This window comes from Lepidochelys kempii, chromosome 7 (assembly GCF_965140285.1).
Source record: "Lepidochelys kempii isolate rLepKem1 chromosome 7, rLepKem1.hap1, whole genome shotgun sequence".
Classification (NCBI taxonomy): domain Eukaryota; kingdom Metazoa; phylum Chordata; order Testudines; family Cheloniidae; genus Lepidochelys; species Lepidochelys kempii.
In genome coordinates this window covers 65,872,423-65,887,399 of record NC_136386.1, presented here as the reverse complement: position 1 = coordinate 65,887,399, position 14,977 = coordinate 65,872,423, and positions in this window count along the sequence as shown.

Below are 14,977 nucleotides of genomic sequence, written 5' to 3'. Positions count from 1 at the left end.
AACCTCCCATGCCGTCAGTGGAAGTTCTGAGCACCTGCTATGGGGTGCACCGCATCTTGCAGGATTGCACCTTTAATAGGGCTTTTGCCATCAAAGGTCTTTTCATTACCCAGAGGATCAGAATTTAAGAGCTTCTTGAAGATGAGTTCAATGTTCTGTGTTTGGACATAAGTTAGCACTCACATCAACATTAACTTCATGCAGTGTGGCACCATTTCCACCGTAATGACATTCTGTTGCATTCCACAGATGTACTATACATTTTAGGCACTTTTGTAGCAACTGAGCCAGAATAGTTTGACAAACTAATTAGTCTTTCATCTACAAAACCCTTATTCTATAGAACAGGGCTGCATGTTTACATTTTAAATGCAATTTTTGCATAGTACTGAAGGCTTCTTTTTTTGCTGTTTAGCATTTACTAATGCTCCTGTACCAGTCACTGGTAACATTGCTCTTTTTAACTTGCTTATATCTATTATTTGGTTTCATTTATAGTGAAGTTTCTATAAAAGTGCCCTCTTCACTGAGTTCTCATTCACTTTGAGGTGGGGGAATGGGCAAAGAGGATGGGGGCAAGGATTATGAGTAGCCATCAACAACCAGCATGGATGATCAAATATATAAAAGAAAAACCAACCAAGAGCTTTGCCAATAGGGTTTTCTTCATTGCTCTCTCCGAAGCAGTGTAAATAATAAGCCAGGCAAAAAACATGGGACTTCAAAGAGCTGCCAACAAGATTTTTGAAAGGGTGCTGTGAACCATGTTCAATCTGAATTTCAAGAGAACCGTGCCCTGGAAGGCAGAGGGTTAGATCAGAGCTGCCAGGCTAAACTACATTCCACTGCGAACAATATGGGGGAGCGACTGTGTCTCTAAGACAGACAAAAGCCTCCAATAATTCAGCACAGAGCAAGGCTAACCCATGGGCTGAATGGATTTGACAAATTTAGATTCCTCCAGACTTAGGGTGCCTTGCCTACCCATCCAACCCAGGGTATAATGAGCAGGGGTGGCTCTGGGTCAGGTGAGGCAGCCTGCCAATGTCTAAACAGTGGTCTTTGCAGCCACTTCAAGATGGTGACAGTAATGCACACTTTACTGTTCTAATGAAGGGGCTTTGGGATTTGCAGAGGAGGTATAGCCTTCTATTTAAAACAGTGGGCTGAAATGGGTGAGGTCTGGGTTCACTTGCTAGATCTGCCAGAGACTTCTTGTCTCATAATATCCCTGTGCTTCAGTTCCCCAACTACAAACAGGGGTAATGATACTTCCCCATCTCACAGGGGTGTTGAAATGATAAATTTGGTGCTATTCATGAGGCACCCAAGTATTGTAATACCTTACACATGCCTAAGCATGGCTCTGACAGCAACGGTTTTGCAATGATGGGTGGTGCTCCCAAGATTCAGAAATTAATTTCATTTAGATTCAGATGCCCATCTGAACCGCTTTCATCTGAGAATCAGCCTCGAAATTTCTGAAGTGTCCCTACAGCCAAATATGTCAAAAATAACACCAAAAACTAGTGGGAGCAGAGTGTTCTAGGGCAGAGGGAGTGTTTGGTTTTTGATATTTTCACTACTTGTCCTGGCTGAAACCTGGAAGTGTACAGGCAGACAAGCATTTAAAACAAACAACATTTACAAGATTCAGATTTTAATGCATGTTTGGGGTGAATAATTAATTTTGCCCTGATATTGTACCATCGATTTGAGCCATCCCTAATATTTCATTAACAACCCATCACCCGCATGTCAAGAAGTGTGAACCTAAAAGAATTTGTCTCTACTGAAGACTGCTATTTCTCTCAGAAAGGAGAGTCTCTCTGAGATGAGTTCTCTCTGACTTTTCAGCACTGCTGCTGGGTAGCCATTTTTAGCCAAGGATGAGTCAACATATGTTGGCTAATTTCATACCCACTCAAATATAGCAGGTTCTGAAGTCCAACTCTAACATTATTTGCTTTGTGCTCAAATAATGAGAAAATGCAGAAACATTAAAAAGGAATGGAGCAGACAGTAGGCCCAGGAGAGGAGAAAACAATGCAATAATGTAATAATGTTTATGCTGATAGAAGCATGCTCAGTGTGTTTGGATGAAGATTCCACATTCTAGGCCCAGGTCTGCTCTCCTTTACCAGGGTGTAATTCCCACTGACTTCAACAGAAATTAGAGCAGTTTCACTGAGGGCAAAATATAGCTAATGCAATTACAACAGAGTTGTCTTCTTCAAAACATCACTAAATAACATGAACCCTGAACCGCCATGTACACAAATCCTAGCTCATGTTAGCCCAGCCCCCGTTATCACCAATTCTTACAGCAATCCATGGTACCCACATTGATTGACTATTTAAAAACCCATCCAATTTGAACCCAGGAGTAATTTTCTAATTTTAGAAATGGAATTACTGTACATAATATTTCTACAGCTAGAGATGGTAGCTAAGAGAACCCAATAGGAACAGTTTATTGAAAGCCATTTTGGTTGATTTAACGGTCTGTTAGGTTTGGCTTTATAGAGGATGGGGCAGACTCAAGCAGTTTATTATCTGTGCAAATAAACCCAAACAGACATTAAGGGACAGATGTTCTAAAGTGCTCAGCATCCACAAATGGGGCCTGTTTTTCAAGACAGCGTTGTTCCTATTTAAGCCCGCTATGAAGTGGCTAGATTTTCAAAAGATCTCAGTGATTAGTAGCCTCTATTTAGAACAATATCACTGCCTTTAAACAACACTCTGACTCTAATCCAGTGACCAATGATGAGCCACAGATTATACCTTCCAATGTCAAAAGCTACCATAGGGCTAAAATAAGGCAGAAAAACCCATGCTTTTCAGGAGGAATCAAATTTGTTCTCACAGGCAGGTTGCAGAAATCTGCAGCTGTTTAGCAATAGTCCAAAGGCTACAGAATATCCCATTTGTTGGGATAGCAGCTGCCACCACTCCACATTCTCTGTAGACCAGGTAACTGAAGCAAAACCTGCTTAATTCCGCTGAAATCCAAGTGTAAACCTTATATGCTAGAAAAATTGGGGGAATTGGAGGTGTCCCTATCCATTTTTCTTCCTTTATACGTTACCTTCCCTGTATCAAGCATCTTTAATTCTTTTTATCCAGACTTCTTCTTTTATAGATTTAATGCTTTTTTATGTCCAATCCGCTTCTAATTGGGAAGAAAGGACTGCCATCCAATATCCAATGGTCTCAGGAAATGGCCTCCGCAGGAACACATGACTGCATTTACATCTAATACAGTTTATTAATATGTAGCTGCTACATCTGGTGTATCTGTGGCTAATGTTATGCAGCCATAGCATGTATGATCCAGTTTGTTTGGCCTTTTCCATCTCTAATTCATGGCTGTCTGGACTGTTAGACTTTTTTGTTCTATAAAATTGTGAAAGATTAAAATACAATTCCTGGATCAAGTCCATTAATATGTTCCTAATTTTAGGGTTTGACAAAGCAGGTCAGTTGGATTGTGATACTACAGGCTCAAAGGGAAGCTTACACGACTCTTCACTTTTATCTTAAAGTAAGTTCTGTTGTCAGGTCTTTCTTCCTATAGATACCAAGGCTAACAGGGGCCATTGTGATCATCTAGTCTGACCTCCTGTAAAATGCAGACCAGAGATCTTCCCAAAAATAATTGCTAGAGCAAATCTTTTACCAAAAGATCTAATCTTGATTTAAACACTGTCAGTGGTGGAGAATCCACCACAACCCTTGGTAAATTGTTTAACTACCCTCACTGTCAAAAATTTCCCCCTTATTTCCAAGTCTGAATTTCTCTAGCTTCAACTTCCAGCCATTGGATCATCTCAGACTTTTCTCTGCTAGACGGAGCAGCCCATTATTAAATATTTGTTCCCCATATAGGTACTTATGGACTGTGATCAAATCACCCCTGAACCTTCTGTTTGTTAAGCTAAATTAATTGAGCTCCTTGAGTCTATTGCTATAAGGCAGATTTTCTAACCCTTTAATCATTCTCATGGCTCTTCTATGACCCCTTTCCAATTAATCAACATCCCTCTTGTATTGTGGACACGAGACTGGACACAGTATTCCAGCAGTGGTCACACCGGTGCCAAATCCAGAGGTAAAATAATCTCTCTAAACCTGCTTGAGATTCCCCTGTTTATGCACCCAAGGATCGCATTAACTCTTTTGACCACAGCTTCACACTGGGAGCTCACCTTCAGCTGATTCTCTACCATCACCCCCCCAAATCTTTTTTCAGAGTCACTGCTTCCCAGGGTAGAGTCTCCTATTCTGTAAGTATGGCCTTGGTTCATAGATGAATACATACAGTTAGCCATTTTAAGTATTATATCTGCATGCAGTTTGGTTATTCCCAGTTCATTAGCCTGGTCATCCCACCCTTGGAATCTTTGCATTGGTTTCCAATAGCTTTCTGTATTGACTTCAGGATCTTGCTTTTGGCTTTAACCCCATCTTAAGATTTTGTACTGCCGATGTATTTAATGGTTGCCTCAAAACTCCATTTAAATCACAGCATAATGTAAGCATGTGCCTGGTAAAATAAGTCAAGCATTTCATAGGCTAGGTCCATCATACATATATTTTGTAGTTAATTATTCTATATAATCTATTATGTCAAATATGATCTTCCAAGCAAGAGATGTTATCACTTCCCTCACTAAGCTAAAATTCCTTTGGGGATACAGATTCCTCTTTCTGCTATTCCTCATTTGTTGCTCTTTGGTAGCTGAAATTCTGAAATGGTTTCTGTTACTAAGGCTGAATTAAAGACCTCAGGCCTGATTACACAAAGTGCAAAGCAATAGAGAGTCAGTTACACTTGTGAAAAGTGAGCTGCAGACTCCACATAAAACCTTACCATAGTTATTGGGTAGCATTTGATAGTGACCTAGCACAGGAGCAAGGCAGCTGTGAATCAGGCACGTACACCTCAATTCAGTTGACATCAATGAGCACCACGTCTGTGTAACTGAGGGCAGAATTGGTGGAACTTGGCTCTGGGATTTGGATTTGGATCCTCCCCTGACAAAGTTCAGTGGTGTCTGGAGCCACAGTTTATTAGTTCATCTCTACTGTTGAATCTAGTATTTAGTCAATGTGTCTTAGTTTGTCCTCTATTTGTTTTATTGGAAAAAGACATGGGACACTTATATGTGAATGGCTCTATATATCGTACACACATTTGCACTGAACTGTAATAGTGTTTGGGTTGGTTGGTTAGGTGTTTTCAAGAGATGTATGCCACAGGATTTGTTTATTTCTGCAAAGAGAAACTTTCTATTTGAGTAGCTGACAGTCATCTTTGTTGCAGTTCCAAATGGAAAGCGAATATATTGGTTGGACAAACTACAGTTACATTCCATTTTCCTCCACCAAAGCACTGGATTTAGGGAGAGAAGAGAACACATATATTAAGCTCAGTGCTGAACTGCCATACAAATAAGATGCATCCCCTTGAAACTGCCATTTACTGTAATTGTGAGCCTTGGCACATGAGCAGAAAGCTGGGCAAGGATAAAACTAGAGTTGTGTGGGAGCCTGAAGTCAAGACGCTATTGTCTTAGGAAAGACAGAAACAATCATTTTTACAAGCCTCTCTAGCTTCTTATATAGCCCCTGTCACTAGAGTATCCCAGCACCTCACAACCCCCCTTGGAAGCTAGGGAGGCATTATCATCTCCATTTTACAGACAGTGAACTAAGGCACAGAGAGATATGTGCCCCTGATTCAGCGAAGCACTTGTTTATCTTTAAGCAAATGCACTTGTCACAGTGACAACAATGACAGTTAGGCATCTGCTTAAGCCAAACCGAAGCCAAAGCAGCTTGCCCAGGTCACACAGGAAGTCTATGGCATAGCCTGGAATTGGACCTAGATCACTTAAGTCCCAATCTAGTGCCTCAACCACAAGACCATCCTTCGTCACAATGCTTCAGAGCTCCCTTCATTCTCACCTATGCTTTTTTCTCCTGGTTTGTAACACAACTTTAAAAGGACATGTATACCTTGGTGGGTAGTAAAATTTGTTTGTATTGATAAAAACTGAAATCAAGGCTTATTTCTGTTTTACTTGCATGTTAGAAAATATGCTTCAAAAATAAGAGGGAGGAGTTGGACATGCAGAGCCTGAGTCTGAAACGTCCTCAACACTTGCAACACTCAGTTACTTCCAAGAAAGATGCAGACAGACGTACACCACCACTTAGGATCAGATGCAAAGTGAGAGAGTCTGACTTTGGCTGTGTTCCACACTCATATTTCCAGCATCTGTGACCTAATTGTGCCATTGATCATTTCCCTATGGTCAGGAGATGTGAATTAAAACCGGCAAGTTCACATCCTGGCATCAAAAGGAAAAAACCTGTGCCTTGATTGGTGGGAGGAAGTAAAATCCCTTCACATTCTCAAGACATTTCACACTTAACCTTCTAGTCATCAGAAGTGTCAGGTTAGATCAGAAAAACTGTATTAGAACAGACTGGCAGGACTTTTCTTGATGGGGCTTTTTAGCAACGACAACACTTGAAGAAGAGAGAAAAGAAGAACAAGCAACCTAGGCTCCAACCCTTCCATGCCTTATTCATTGTAAAGTCTTTATGCACAAGCCCAGTTATTTGGCTTCAAAGGGGCTAAGGGCTAATCCTATGAGTAAAGAGTTTGCCTAACTCCCACAGTGCCCATTTTCCAGATAGGGAAACTGAAGCATCAAACAGGCATAATGACTAGCTCAAGGTCACACAGCAAGTCTTCAGGAAAGCCAGGAATAGAACCTGCCTATCCATAGTGCTAGTCCAACGCCCTATTCACGGGACTCCATTGCCTCCCCCCACATGGGAGAATATCAAGTGAGATGCCTCAGTTCTCTCCACAGCAGCTGGAGCCATAAGCTTTGCCAGGAAGTAATGAGTGTGTGGCCTAATATGGGATGTGACAAGGTAGCCTCACTTCCCCATTGATAAAGTGGGGATGATGATAATTCCTTTTTCCTGTCCTTTTCCGGGTGTATCTATTTAGATTTTAAACTCTTTGACTTTAACACCAAGAGTAAAAATTTCAAATGCACCAATTTTTTAAAAGTGATTTAGACCATTGGTACCTATGTCACTTTTGAAAATGAGATTGAAGCACATTTGAAAATTTCATTCCAGGTCTGAACTGGGCAAAGTGGGTCTAATTAAGAGATGAAGATGCAAGAAGGGTGTAAATGTTCATGCATGAAAGCTAAGTAGGAGTCAGTGATCCAGAATATGCAAAACCAAATAGGTGTAAATCCCAGGCACAGAGATGAGGACTGAACCAGTAACCTCAAAGTTTTGCATATGGGGAGGCAGGGAGTGACAGCTGCGTCTATCCTAGTTTTGAATAGCAGCTATGCAGGGATATAATGCAGCCTCAGAGTCTGCTTGTGTGTTGCAGGATGGAGTCCTTCCCCCATACCCCACAGAATTCCATGCACAAAGCCTGATTACTTCTGCCGTGTACAGAGAAATATGAATTTCTCCCTGTACATGTAATAGTCATGGGCTTGCTTTCCTGCCTCCTTAAACTTCCAAGAGTGCTTTGATACAAACTTCTGCTTATTTTTCCCCTCTTTTGCTAAATTAGAGCTTAGTGGAATTTTTGAAAGCTAGAATCAGGAGTTGAAGTCAAGGTAACATTTTAAAAGCTTATACAGCTGTAGCTATGAGATCACATAGTAAACTAGCAGGAACTGAAGTCATGCAGTGGGGAAATGTCAACCCTAGCAGAAAATTTATTTAAAAGAATAATGATCATAAAGAAGAAAGAAAAAAGGAAAAGAAAGTGTAAAATGTATTTTGGCATTTTCATAAATGTTGATGTTTTAAAGCCAGCATCTTGAAAGGCTCAGATGAGATGCTGCCACTCTAAACACATTACTAGTTTCTTCAAAGGGAAAATACATCTTGTCTTTGCTTTTATTCTTCCTCCCCTTTTATGTCAAAAGGGCCTGATCTGATTGACAATTAGCCACAATTTTAACAGCAGCTGACAGTGTATAATCTGTGTGGATGAACCGCTCACTGAAATCAAATTGGATGTAGGACAGAACCTGGGGAGAAAATGATTGGTTCTGCAGAGTTCCATTAAGAAACATTTTCATGTTTTCTGTTATTTTGTGAAATGGTGTTACAATATATACTTCAGTCATCTGGAGCACTCAATCAATTGTCAGTGACAAAGGGCTCTACCGTCCCCCAACTATGCCGGCAGACATGGCTAGAATTCATCAGATCCCAAATTCAGGGCAGTGAAAGGAAATGGTGGCGTTTCCATAGCATTGTTCGCCTTTACTCTAAACCACTGGCTTTCAACCTTTTCCATACCATGACTCCATGCTACGTCCAAAAAAGGCAAGACTCCCCTCCCATCTAGCCATAAAGAGAGGCACAGTGGTCATGACCCCCAACCTAAGACCCAGGTTCTACACCCATGGAAGCTCCTCCATAAGCATTTTGCATATGAATCATTCATCTAACTTCAGTAATAGTCTTACAAGTAAGGAATAGATCATATCAGCCACCATGCATAGGTGGCCGTTCTCAATGTGAATTATACAGAATGTCTGATACAGATTGTGTGTGTGTGTGTGTGTGTGTGTGTGTGTGTGTGTGTGTGTGTGTGTGTGTGTGTGTGTATCTCTCTGTCTATATGGGGCTTAAATTTTCCTCAAACACAAAATTGTAATGCTCAGATATTTTAGTAGTTGAAGTGCTTCCTTTAACTAGAACAAGAACATGTGGTGCCAGAAGCTCTGCTATAAATAGCCAATTACAGCTTCACTCATTCAAATTAGTGATTCTGCTTGCCCCAAGTACACTAACTATTTGGCATTATACCAGATTGGGTTTAATTAACAGCTTTACTGTAGTAAACACTATGAAATATATTTATTTTTTTAAAATAAAAGTTTATTAGTAGATTAAAACATTGAGTAAACAAAGGTTTATATTTTACATAAAAATATTTGACATTAAAACACTGATGCAAGAACAGACCGTTAAAAAAAAACTCAGACATCCAATTTTTTTTAAATGATGTGTTTTTCAATCTTACTTGATAAAATTAACCATATCGGAAAATGAAGACATCACCAACTGGCTGTAAATGGGAAGTCTGTCCTCTTACGAGTTTCAATATTATTATTTGCCATCGAGGGAATACATATTGTCCCCTCAGTACAATTACATAGGTTTCTACCAACTCACAGTTTTACTCTCTTCCTAGTCTATGAGGTCATGATTTATGGCTTTTTAGAAAGCCCTTTGTTTTTTTATTGCCTGTTTCTCTTCAACGGGTTCATGCTTACCTAAACTCCTAATAGGGAGAAAGTTATTATAAAAATACCAGAATCCTCTGCTTGCCCAAGCAAGTGAACCTGATATAAATTCCTATTACTACTTATTTGTATTGAGGTAGCACCCTATCATAGACCAGGACCTAATCATGGTAGGCACTGTACAAACCCATAACAAAAAGACAGTCCCTGACCAAAGAGTTTGCAATCTAGGACACATGACAGTAGACAGATACAATAAACAAATGGAGGAGCACAATGAAACAATGCCAGTCAGAGTGAAAAGCGGAAGTGCCATCACATCATCTGCCCAATCTTGTTGAGTTTGTCATGAGCATCACAGAAAAGGAGAGAGTCTTAAGGAGGGATTTGAAGGAGGACAAAGAGGTAGCTTTGCCGATGTTTACAGGAATGTAGCATTGAAAAGCATTCAGTCTGCACTAGAACATGGAGAAAGAATGTGGCAGAATGGACAAGAAAGTTGATTCTGCCAACATACATGCTTTCCTGTGAAGTTGCTAGAAATTCTGCTGTTGCAATAATGGTCATTAGCTAGCTTTGCAAAGGAGTTCTCTGCAGCAGTGATGCAAGTAAGGACAAGGAAACATTCAGCTCAGTTAAAAGAGGGTAGGCGTTTATTATATTGATCCTGAAGCTAAACAGGAACTTCTCCCCATACAGCTCCAGTCAAATGGTGCATCAGATGCAATAAGAAGACAGACTGAGAGATGTCCCTATTTCATCATTGTTTGGGGATCTCTTGTTCCTTTGCCCAACCTTCTTCTAACCTGATTCTGACAATGAAATATGTGGTCCTTGGTGGGAAAGGAATAGAAGAAACACTTCCTGGGATCTGCTGTCAACATATGTCCTTCACGTCTTCCTCCTTTACAGCACTTGGCTGACTGTAGTTAAGGTGTATTTAGGAGGGAGATTGTTTTTATCAGTGCCTCCTCCCATGAATGCCTGTAAAGAGAAACCACAGAGAACACGCCTGAGCTCCCTCTGGGCTTTGGAATTGGGAGTAGCTGAACTGACCATTTTCGCACACAGGAAACTAGTAGCAAATGAAGTGCCACCTCGCTTGTGGGGAGGGGGTAAGTTACTTCTCCCGTTCCATGGAGTAGCTTGTATCCCCATGTGTGCCGAGGAAGCTACTCTAGCCAGCCAGTGAGGGGAGGTGATCCAGGGTTCCTCCTTCCCGCCATGCCTCTCCTGCCTACTTCCACACATGGGAGAATGTCAGGTGGGTAACAAGCTTTGCTGGGCTGTGAAGGGTGTGGCCCAATATGGGCTGTGACAACATAGCCCTCTGAGCTTGCCTTCCCAATCAGTAAAATGGGGAATAACAGTACTTTCTCCAATCCTGTATATGTCGCTGCTATTTCGATTTGCACTCGTGGGGGCAGGGACTCTGACTGTGTGTGTATAGGGCATAGCATGATAGGGATCCGATCTCAATTGGGATCTCTAGGCACTGTCATAATGCAAATAAATAATAATGATTGGGCTAAGTATGATGCTTCTACAACATGCTGTTAAGCTCCAAGCAGTGCCCTTTGCACTGTGCTAACCTACTCTGAGCTTTCTCTTCACTTTCTCTCTTGTCCAGGCCTGACAGTAAGGGTTATCTGCCCAGAACATCAAGAAATTTAAAAGGGATGAAGCAGCCATGTGGTACCATACATACACAGCAAAAAAACCCTCCAAAGTGGAGCTGCACCCACACTGCTGAGCAAACGGAAAGTTCAAGCCTGGATTGTCAAACTCAAAGTATAACAAGGTCAGAAAAGATTCAGCATCTGTGGCTCTTAGAGAAAAATGCAAATTAAATTTAAACCAAAGGTGGTCTTGCTGGAAGCAGCCTCAAAACCCTAGACTATAAGTTCTGCCCAGCATCAGTTGAATGTTACAAAGGGATGGATACTGCTTTGCTTACAACTGTCTTTTAATTCATTTTCAGAACAGCTACTAAACAGAAGAGTGTAGGTATAAAAGTTACAGTTCTTACTTCTCTGGGTGCTAACAAGACTGTATTGGTGAAGAGACATTTTCCAAAGATCACTGTATGCACTACCAACAGGGAAAAACAACACAGGCATATGAAAACCCATTACATTTCCTCAGAATATTGCTAACCTATAGCACATTACACTGTGTGCGTGTGAGCATGTGCGTGAAGTGGTGGGGAGGGAAGGAATAGCTCATATTTCACTGCCAGTTTTTCACAGGCAGCATTTCTTCACCCATACGAAACTGTGACGCAACTGATTCCATTCTGCAAGGGAAACCATCACAAACCTTGGAGGAAAAATGGACTAATACCTGCCCTATCTTGTAAACCCCCATCTACCCACCCATCTCCTCTTCTGGCCCATGCTACCAATATGATTCACTTTTCCCTGCTGCTGGTTCCCAGCCCCACCTCTGGAGTGGGAACCAGCAGAGGGGGAGGCAGAGAACCTGAGAAATGTCAGTGCTGGGGAGGGAAGGAACCAGAATGGAAGCTGGCAATGGACAAAGAACAGAGAGGTAGGCCAACAACAGGGAGAGCTCAGACAGAGCATGTGAGGCTGTATGAAAAAAAGGAAAACTTCTGGTGGGTGGAATATGAAGTGAAAGGCCCTTCATAGATTCATAGATATTAAGGTCAGAAGGGACCATTATGATCATCTAGTCTGACTTCCTGCACAACGCAAGCCACAGAATTTCACCCACCCACTCCTGCAATAAACCTCTCACCTATGTCTGAGCTACTGAAGTCCTCAAATCGTGGTTTAAAGACTTCAAGGAGCAGAGAATCCTCCAGCAAGTGACCCAGGCCCCGTGCTACAGAGGAAGGCGAAAAACCTCCAGGGCCTCTTCCAATCTGCCCTGGAGGAAAATTCCTTACCGACCCCAAATATGGCGATAAACCCTGAGCATATGGGCAAGATTCACCAGCCAGATACTACAGGAAATTCTTTCCTGGGTAACTCAGATCCCACCCTATCTAACATCCCATCACAGGCCATTAGGCCTATTTACCATGAATATTTAATTACCAAAACCATGTTATCCCATCATACCATCTCCTCCATAAACTTATCGAGTTTAATCTTAAAGCCAGATAGATCTTTTGCCCCCACTGCTTCCCTTGGAAGGCTATTCCAAAACTTCACTCCTCTGATGGTTAGAAACCTTCATCTAATTTCAAGTTTAAACTTCCTGGTGGCCAGTTTATATCCATTTGTTCTTGTGTCCACATTGGTACTGAGTGTAAATAATTCCTCTCCCTCTCCGGTATTTATCCCTCTGATATATTTATAGAGAGCAATCATATCTCCCCTCAATCTTCTTTTAGTTAGGCTAAACAAGCCAAGCTTCTCCAGTCTCCTTTCATAAGACAAGTTTTCCATTCCCCGGATCATCCTAGTAGCCCTTCTCTGTACCTGTTCCAGTTTGAATTCATCCTTCTTAAGCATGGGAGACTAGAACTGAACAGTATTCCAGGTGAGGTCTCACCAGTGCCTTGTATAACGATACTAAAACCTCCTTATCCCTACTGGAAATACCTCTCCTGATGTATCCCAAGACCGCATTAGCTTTTTTCACGGCCATATCACATTGGCGGCTCATAGTCATCCTATGATCAACCAATATTCCAAGGTCCTTCTCCTCCTCCGTTACTTCTAATTGATGCGTCCCCAGCTTATAACTAAAATTCTTGTTATTAATCCCTAAATGCATGACATTACACTTCTCACTATTAAATTTCATTCTATTACTATTACTCCAGTTTACAAGGTCATCCAGATCCTCCTGTATGATATCCCTGTCCTTCTCTAAATTGGCAATACCTCCCATCTTTGTATCATCCGCCAACTTTATTAGCACACTCCCACTTTTTGTGCTGAGGCCAGTAATAAAAAGATTAAATAAGATTGGTCCCCAAACCGATCCTTGAGGAACTCCACTGGTAACCTCCCTCCAGCCTGACAGTTCACCTTTCAGTAGGACCTAGAATCATAGAATCATAGAATATCAGGGTTGGAAGGGACCCCAGAAGGTCATCTAGTCCAACCCCCTGCTCAAAGCAGGACCAATTCCCAGTTAAATCATCCCAGCCAGGGCTTTGTCAAGCCTGACCTTAAAAACCTCTAAGAAAGGAGATTCTACCACCTCCCTAGGTAACGCATTCCAGTGTTTCACCACCCTCTTAGTGAAAAAGTTTTTCCTAATATCCAATCTAAACCTTCCCCACTGCAACTTGAGACCATTACTCCTCGTTCTGTCATCTGCTACCATTGAGAACAGTCTAGAGCCATCCTCTTTGGAACCCCCTTTCAGGTAGTTGAAAGCAGCTATCAAATCCCCCCTCATTCTTCTCTTCTGCAGGCTAAACAATCCCAGCTCCCTCAGCCTCTCCTCATAACTCATGTGTTCCAGTCCCCTAATCATTTTTGTTGCCCTTCGCTGGACTCTCTCCAATTTATCCACATCCTTCTTGAAGTGTGGGGCCCAAAACTGGACACAGTACTCCAGATGAGGCCTCACCAATGTCGAATAGAGGGGAACGATCACGTCCCTCGATCTGCTCGCTATGCCCCTACTTATACATCCCAAAATGCCATTGGCCTTCTTGGCAACAAGGGCACACTGCTGACTCATATCCAGCTTCTCGTCCACTGTCACCCCTAGGTCCTTTTCCGCAGAACTGCTGCCTAGCCATTCAGTCCCTAGTCTGTAGCTGTGCATTGGGTTCTTCCGTCCTAAGTGCAGGACCCTGCACTTATCCTTATTGAACCTCATCAGATTTCTTTTGGCCCAATCCTCCAATTTGTCTAGGTCTTTCTGTATCCTATCCCTCCCCTCCAGCGTATCTACCACTCCTCCCAGTTTAGTATCATCCGCAAATTTGCTGAGAGTGCAATCCACACCATCCTCCAGATCATTTATGAAGATATTGAACAAAACCGGCCCCAGGACCGACCCTTGGGGTACTTGATACCGGCTGCCAACTAGATATGGAGCCATTGATCACTACCCGTTGAGCCCGACAATCTAGCCAGCTTTCTACCCACCTTGTAGTGCATTCATCCAGCCCATACTTCCTTAACTTGCTGACAAGAATACTGTGGGAGACCGTGTCAAAAGCTTTGCTAAAGTCAAGAAACAATACATCCACTGCTTTCCCTTCATCCACAGAACCAGTAATCTCATCATAAAAGGCAATTAGATTAGTCAGGCATGACCTTCCCTTGGTGAATCCATGCTGGCTGTTCCTGATCACTTTCCTCTCATGCAAGTGCTTCAGGATTGATTCTTTGAGGACCTGCTCCATGATTTTTCCAGGGACTGAAGTGAGGCTGACTGGCCTGTAGTTCCCAGGATCCTCCTTCTTCCCTTTTTTAAAGATTGGCACTACATTAGCCTTTTTCCAGTCATCCGGGACTTCCCCGGTTCGCCACGAGTTTTCAAAGATAATGGCCAATGGCTCTGCAATCACAGCCGCCAATTCCTTCAGCACTCTCGGATGCAACTCGTCCGGCCCCATGGACTTGTGCACGTCCAGCTTTTCTAAATAGTCCCTAAGGACAGAGGGCTGGCCATCTCTTCCCCATTTTGTGATGCCCAGCGCAGCAGTCTGGGAGCTGACCTTG